Source organism: Pristiophorus japonicus, unplaced genomic scaffold (genome assembly GCF_044704955.1).
Source record: "Pristiophorus japonicus isolate sPriJap1 unplaced genomic scaffold, sPriJap1.hap1 HAP1_SCAFFOLD_99, whole genome shotgun sequence".
NCBI classification, from domain to species: Eukaryota; Metazoa; Chordata; class Chondrichthyes; family Pristiophoridae; genus Pristiophorus; species Pristiophorus japonicus.
The window spans coordinates 2,354,796-2,363,062 of NW_027254919.1; positions in this window are offsets into that span (position 1 = coordinate 2,354,796).

The following is an 8,267-nucleotide window of genomic DNA, read 5'->3' on the forward strand; positions in this document are numbered from 1 at the left end:
GTACTGTCCCTTCAACAGTGCGGCACACCCTCAGTACTGTCCCTCTGACAGTGCGGCACTCCCTCAGTACTGCCCCTCCGACAGTGCAGCACTCCCTCAGTACTGCCCCTCCGACAGTGCGGCACTCCCACAGTACTGCCTCTCCAACAGTGCGGCGCTCCCGCAGTACTGCCCCTCCGACAGTGCGGTGCTCCCTCAGAAATGCCCCTCCGACAGTACGGCTCTCCTTCAGTACTGCCCCTCCAATAGTGCGGCGCTCCCTCAGTACTGTCCCTCCAACAGTGCGGCGCTCACTCAGTTCTGCCCCTCCGACAGTGCGGCACTCCCTCAGTACTGCTCCTCCCACAGCGAAGCGCTCCCTCAATATTGTCCCTCCGACAGTGTGGCACTCCCTCAGTAGTGCCCCTCCGACAGTGCGGCACTCACTCAATACTGTACCTCCGACAGTGCTGCACTCCCTCAGTCCCGCCCCTCCGACAGTGCGGCACTCCCTCAGTACTGGCCCTCCGAGAGTGCGGCACTCCCTCAGTACTGCCCCTCCGACAGTGCGGCACTCCCTCAGCACTGACCCTCCGACAGTACAGTGCTCCATCAGTACTGTCACTCCGACAATGCGGCACTCCCTCAGTACTGCCCCTCCGACAGTGCAGCACTCACTCAGTTCTGCCCCTCCGACAGTGCGGCACTCACTCAGTATTGCCCCTCCGACAGTGCAGCGCTCCCTCAATATTGCCCCTCCAACAGTGCGGCACTCCCTCAGTACTGCCCCTCTGAATGTGCGGCGCTCCCTCAGTACTGCCCGTCCGGCAGTGCGGCACTCCCTCAGTACTCACCCTCCGACAGTGTGGCACTCCCTCAGTCGTGCCCCTCCGACAGTGCAGCGCTCCCTCAGTACTGCCCCTCCGACAGTGCGGCACTCCCTCAATATTGTTCCTCCGACAGTGCGACACTCCCTCAGTCCCGCCCCTCCGACAGTGCAGCGCTCCCTCAGTACTGCCCCTCCGACAGTGCGGGGCTCCCTCAATACAGCCCCTCCGACAGTGCGGCACACCCTCATTACTGCCCCTCCGACAGTGCGGCACTTCCTCAGTACTGCCCCTCTGAATGTACGGTGCTCCATCAGTATTGCCCCTCCGACAGTGCAGCGCTCCCTCAATATTGCCCCTCCAGCAGTGTGGCACTCCCTCAGTACTGCCCCTCTGAATGTGCGGCACTCCCTCAGTACTCACCCTCCGACGGTGCGGCACTCCCTCAGTACTGCCCCTCCCACAGCGAAGCGCTCCCTCAATATTGTCCCTCCGACAGTGTGGCACTCCCTCAGTAGTGACCCTCCGACAGTGTGGCACTCCCTCAGTAGTGCCCCTCCGACAGTGCGGCAGTCACTCAATACTGTACCTCCGTCAGTGTGGCACTCCCTCAGTCCCGCCCCTCCGAAAGTGCAGCACTCCCGCAGTACTGTCCCTCCGACAGTGCGGCACTCCCTCAGTACTGTCCCTTCAACAGTGCGGCACACCCTCAGTACTGTCCCTCTGACAGTGCGGCACTCCCTCAGTACTGCCCCTCCGACAGTGCAGCACTCCCTCAGTACTGCCCCTCCGACAGTGCGGCGCTCCCACAGTACTGCCTCTCCAACAGTGCGGCGCTCCCGCAGTACTGCCCCTCCGACAGTGCGGTGCTCCCTCAGAAATGCCCCTCCGACAGTACGGCTCTCCTTCAGTACTGCCCCTCCAATAGTGCGGCGCTCCCTCAGTACTGTCCCTCCAACAGTGCGGCGCTCACTCAGTTCTGCCCCTCCGACAGTGCGGCACTCCCTCAGTACTGCCCCTCCCACAGCGAAGCGCTCCCTCAATATTGTCCCTCCGACAGTGTGGCACTCCCTCAGTAGTGCCCCTCCGACAGTGCGGCACTCACTCAATACTGTACCTCCGACAGTGCGGCACTCCCTCAGTCCCGCCCCTCCGACAGTGCGGCACTCCCTCAGTACTGGCCCTCCGAGAGTGCGGCACTCCCTCAGTACTGCCCCCCCGACAGTGCGGCACTCCCTCAGCACTGACCCTCCGACAGTACAGTGCTCCATCAGTACTGTCACTCCGACAATGCGGCACTCCCTCAGTACTGCCCCTCCGACAGTGCAGCACTCCCTCAGTACTGCCCCTCCGACAGTGCAGCACCCCCTCAGTACTGCCCTTCCGACAGTGCGGCACTCTTTCATTACTGCCCCTCCGAAAGTGCAGCACTCCCTCAGTACTGCCCCTCCGACAGTGCAGCACTCCCTCAGTACTGCTCCTCCGACAGTGCGGCACTCCCTCAGTACTGCCCCTCCAACAGTGCAGCACTCCCTCACTACTGCCCCTCCAACTGTGCGGCGCTCCCTCAGAAATGCCCCTCCGACAGTGCGGCTCTCCCTCAGTACTGCCCCTCCGATAGTGCGGCGCTCCCTCAGTACTGTCCCTCCGATAGTGCGGCGCTCCCTCAGTGCTGCCCCTCCGACAGTGCGGCACACCCTTAGTATTTCCCCTCCGACAGTGCGGCACTCCCTCAGTATTGCCCCTCCGACAGTGCGGCGCTCACTCAGTTCTGCCCCTCCGACAGTGCGGCACTCCCTCAGTATTGCCCCTCCGACAGTGCAGCGCTCCCTCAATATTGCCCCTCCAACAGTGCGGCACTCCCTCAGTCCTGCCCCTCTTAATGTGCGGCGCTCCCTCAGTACTGCCCCTCCGGCAGTGCGGCACTCCCTCAGTACTCACCCTCCGACAGTGTGGCACTCCCTCAGTAGTGACCCTCCGACAGTGTGGCACTCCCTCAGTAGTGCCCCTCCGACAGTGCGGCACTCACTCAATACTGTACCTCCGACAGTCCGGCACTCCCTCAGTCCCGCCCCTCCGACAGTGCAGCACTCCCTCACTACTGCCCCTCCAACAGTGCGGCGCTCACTCAGTTCTGCCCCTCCGACAGTGCGGCACTCCCTCAGTATTGCCCCTCCGACAGTGCAGCGCTCCCTCAATATTGCCCCTCCAACAGTGCGGCACTCCCTCAGTACTGCCCCTCTTAATGTGCGGCGCTCCCTCAGTACTGCCCCTCCGGCAGTGCGGCACTCCCTCAGTACTCACCCTCCGACAGTGTGGCACTCCCTCACTAGTGCCCCTCCGACAGTGCAGCGCTCCCTCAGTACTGCCCCTCCGACAGTGCGGCACTCCCTCAGTACTGCCCCTCCGACAGTGCGGCACTCCCTCAATATTGTACCTCCGACAGTGCGGCACTCCCTCAATATTGTACCTCCGACAGTGCGGCACTCCCTCAATATTGTACCTCCGACAGTGCGGCACTCCCTCAATATTGTACCTCCGACACTGCAGCGCTCCCTCAGTACTGCCCCTCCGACAGTGCAGCGCTCCCTCAGTACTGCCCCTCCGACAGTGCGGCACTCCCTCAATATTGTACCTCCGACAGTGCGGCACTCCCTCAGTCCCGCCCCTCCGACAGTGCAGCGCTCCCTCAGTACTGCCCCTCCGACAGTGCGGGGCTCCCTCAATACAGCCCCTCCGACAGTGCGGAACACCCTCATTACTGCCCCTCCGACAGTGCGGCACTCCCTCAGTATTGCCCCTCTGACAGTGCAGCGCTCCCTCAATATTGCCCCTCCAACAGTGCGGCACTCCCTCAGTACTGCCCCTCTGAATGTGCGGCACTCCTTCAGTACTCACCCTCCGAAGGTGCGGCACTCCCTCAGTACTGCCCCTCCCACAGCGAAGCGCTCCCTCAATATTGTCCCTCCGACAGTGTGGCACTCCCTCAGTGGTGACCCTCCGACAGTGTGGCACTCCCTCAGTACTGCCCCTCCGACAGTGCGGCACTCCCTCAATATTGTACCTCCGACAGTGCGGCACTCCCTCAGTCCCGCCCCTCCGACAGTGCAGCGCTCCCTCAGTACTGCCCCTCCGACAGTGCGGGGCTCCCTCAATACAGCCCCTCCGACAGTGCGGAACACCCTCATTACTGCCCCTCCGACAGTGCGGCACTCCCTCAGTATTGCCCCTCTGACAGTGCAGCGCTCCCTCAATATTGCCCCTCCAACAGTGCGGCACTCCCTCAGTACTGCCCCTCTGAATGTGCGGCACTCCTTCAGTACTCACCCTCCGAAGGTGCGGCACTCCCTCAGTACTGCCCCTCCCACAGCGAAGCGCTCCCTCAATATTGTCCCTCCGACAGTGTGGCACTCCCTCAGTAGTGACCCTCCGACAGTGTGGCACTCCCTCAGTAGTGCCCCTCCGACTGTGCGGCACTCACTCAATACTGTACCTCCGACAGTGTGGCACTCCCTCAGTCCCGCCCCTCCGACAGTGCGGCACTCCCTCAGTACTGTCCCTCTGACAGTGCGGCACACCCTCAGTACTGCCCCTCCGACAGTGTGGCACTCCCTCAGAAGTGACCCTCCGACAGTGTGGCACTCCCTCAGTAGTGCCCCTCCGACATTGCGGCACTCACTCAATACTGTACCTCCGACAGTCCGGCACTCCCTCAGTCCCGCCCCTCCGACAGTGCAGCACTCCCTCACTACTGCCCCTCCAACAGTGCGGCGCTCACTCAGTTCTGCCCCTCCGACAGTGCGGCACTCCCTCAGTATTGCCCCTCCGACAGTGCAGCGCTCGCTCAATATTGCCCCTCCAACAGTGCGGCACTCCCTCAGTACTGCCGCTCTGAATGTGTGGCACTCCCTCAGTACTCACCCTCCGACAGTGTGGCACTCCCTCAGTAGTGCCCCTCCGACAGTGCAGAGCTCCCTCAGTACTGCCCCTCCGACAGTGCGGCACTCCCTCAATATTATACCTCCGACAGTGTGGCACTCCCTCAGTACTGCCCCTCCGACAGTGCGGCACTCCCTCAGTACTGCCCCTCCGACAGTGTGGCACTCCCTCAGAAGTGACCCTCCGACAGTGTGGCACTCCCTCAGTAGTGACCCTCCGACAGTGTGGCACTCCCTCAATACTGTACCTCCGACAGTCCGGCACTCCCTCAGTCCCGCCCCTCCGACAGTGCAGCACTCCCTCACTACTGCCCCTCCAACAGTGCGGCGCTCACTCAGTTCTGCCCCTCCGACAGTGCGGCACTCCCTCAGTATTGCCCCTCCGACAGTGCAGGGCTCACTCAATATTGCCCCTCCAACAGTGCGGCACTCCCTCAGTACTGCCGCTCTGAATGTGTGGCACTCCCTCAGTACTCACCCTCCGACAGTGTGGCACTCCCTCAGTAGTGCCCCTCCGACAGTGCAGAGCTCCCTCAGTACTGCCCCAACGACAGAGCGGCACTCCCTCAATATTATACCTCCGACAGTGCGGCACTCCCTCAGTACTGCCCCTCCGACAGTGCGGCACTCCCTCAGTACTGCCCCTCTGAATGTGCGGCACTCCCTCAGTACTCACCCTCCGACGGTGCGGCACTCCCTCAGTACTGCCCCTCCCACAGCGAAGCGCTCCCTCAATATTGTCCCTCCGACAGTGTGGCACTCCCTCAGTACTGCCCCTCCGACAGTGCGGTGCTCCCTCAGAAATGCCCCTCCGACAGTACGGCTCTCCCTCAGTACTGCCCGTCCGATAGTGCGGCGCTCCCTCAGTACTGTCCGTCCGACAGTGCGGTGCTCCCTCAGAAATGCCCCTCCGACAGTACGGCTCTCCCTCAGTACTGCCCGTCCGATAGTGCGGCGCTCCCTCAGTACTGTCCGTCCGACAGTGCGGCACTCCCTCAGTACTGTCCCTCCGACAGTGCGGCGCTCCCTCAGTGCTGCCCCTCCGACATTGCGGCACACCCTCAGTATTGCCTCTCCAACAGTGCGGCACTCCCTCAGTATTGCCTCTCCAACAGTGCGGCACTCCCTCAGTACTGCCCCTCTGAATGTTCGGCACTCCCTCAGTCCTGCCCCTCCCACAGCGAAGCGCTCCCTCAATATTGTCCCTCCGACAGTGTGGCACTCCCTCAGAAGTGACCATCCGACAGTGTGGCACTCCCTCAGTAGTGCCCCTCCGACAGTGCGGCACTCACTCAATACTGTACCTCCGACAGTCCGGCACTCCCTCAGTCCCGCCCCTCCGACAGTGCAGCACTCCCTCACTACTGCCCCTCCAACAGTGCGGCGCTCACTCAGTTCTGCCCCTCCGACAGTGCGGCACTCACTCAGTATTGCCCCTCCGACAGTGCAGCGCTCCCTCAATATTGCCCCTCCAACAGTGCGGCACTCCCTCAGTACTGCCCCTCTGAATGTGCGGCACTCCCTCAGTACTCACCCTCCGACGGTGCGGCACTCCCTCAGTACTGCCCCTCCCACAGCGAAGCGCTCCCTCAATATTGTCCCTCCGACAGTGTGGCACTCCCTCAGTAGTGACCCTCCGACAGTGTGGCACTCCCTCAGTAGTGCCCCTCCGACAGTGCGGCACTCACTCAATACTGTACCTCCGTCAGTGTGGCACTCTCTCAGTCCCGCCCCTCCGAAAGTGCAGCACTCCCGCAGTACTGTCCCTCCGACAGTGCGGCACTCCCTCAGTACTGTCCCTTCAACAGTGCGGCACACCCTCAGTACTGTCCCTCTGACAGTGCGGCACTCCCTCAGTACTGCCCCTCCGACAGTGCAGCACTCCCTCAGTACTGCCCCTCCGACAGTGCGGCACTCCCACAGTACTGCCTCTCCAACAGTGCGGCGCTCCCGCAGTACTGCCCCTCCGACAGTGCGGTGCTCCCTCAGAAATGCCCCTCCGACAGTACGGCTCTCCTTCAGTACTGCCCCTCCAACAGTGCGGCGTTCACTCAGTTCTGCCCCTCCGACAGTGCGGCACTCCCTCAGTACTGCCCCTCCCACAGCGAAGCGCTCCCTCAATATTGTCCCTCCGACAGTGTGGCACTCCCTCAGTAGTGCCCCTCCGACAGTGCGGCACTCACTCAATACTGTACCTCCGACAGTGCGGCACTCCCTCAGTCCCGCCCCTCCGACAGTGCGGCACTCCCTCAGTACTGGCCCTCCGAGAGTGCGGCACTCCCTCAGTACTGCCCCTCCGACAGTGCGGCACTCCCTCAGCACTGACCCTCCGACAGTACAGTGCTCCATCAGTACTGTCACTCCGACAATGCGGCACTCCCTCAGTACTGCCCCTCCGACAGTGCAGCACTCACTCAGTTCTGCCCCTCCGACAGTGCGGCACTCACTCAGTATTGCCCCTCCGACAGTGCGGCACTCCCTCAGTACTGCCCCTCTGAATGTGCGGCGCTCCCTCAGTACTGCCCCTCCGGCAGTGCGGCACTCCCTCAGTACTCACCCTCCGACAGTGTGGCACTCCCTCAGTCGTGCCCCTCCGACAGTGCAGCGCTCCCTCAGTACTGCCCCTCCGACAGTGCGGCACTCCCTCAATATTGTTCCTCCGACAGTGCGACACTCCCTCAGTCCCGCCCCTCCGACAGTGCAGCGCTCCCTCAGTACTGCCCCTCCGACAGTGCGGGGCTCCCTCAATACAGCCCCTCCGACAGTGCGGCACACCCTCATTACTGCCCCTCCGACAGTGCGGCACTCCCTCAGTACTGCCCCTCTGAATGTACGGCGCTCCATCAGTATTGCCCCTCCGACAGTGCAGCGCTCCCTCAATATTGCCCCTCCAACAGTGTGGCACTCCCTCAGTACTGCCCCTCTGAATGTGCGGCACTCCCTCAGTACTCACCCTCCGACGGTGCGGCACTCCCTCAGTACTGCCCCTCCCACAGCGAAGCGCTCCCTCAATATTGTCCCTCCGACAGTGTGGCACTCCCTCAGTAGTGACCCTCCGACAGTGTGGCACTCCCTCAGTAGTGCCCCTCCGACAGTGCGGCAGTCACTCAATACTGTACCTCCGTCAGTGTGGCACTCCCTCAGTCCCGCCCCTCCGAAAGTGCAGCACTCCCTCAGTACTGTCCCTCCGACAGTGCGGCACTCCCTCAGTACTGTCCCTTCAACAGTGCGGCACACCCTCAGTACTGTCCCTCTGACAGTGCGGCACTCCCTCAGTACTGCCCCTCCGACAGTGCAGCACTCCCTCAGTACTGCCCCTCCGACAGTGCGGTGCTCCCTCAGAAATGCCCCTCCGACAGTGCGGCGCTCCCACAGTACTGCCTCTCCAACAGTGCGGCGCTCCCGCAGTACTGCCCCTCCGACAGTGCGGTGCTCCCTCAGAAATGCCCCTCCGACAGTACGGCTCTCCTTCAGTACTGCCCCTCCAATAGTGCGGCGCTCTCTCAGTACTGTCCCTCCAACA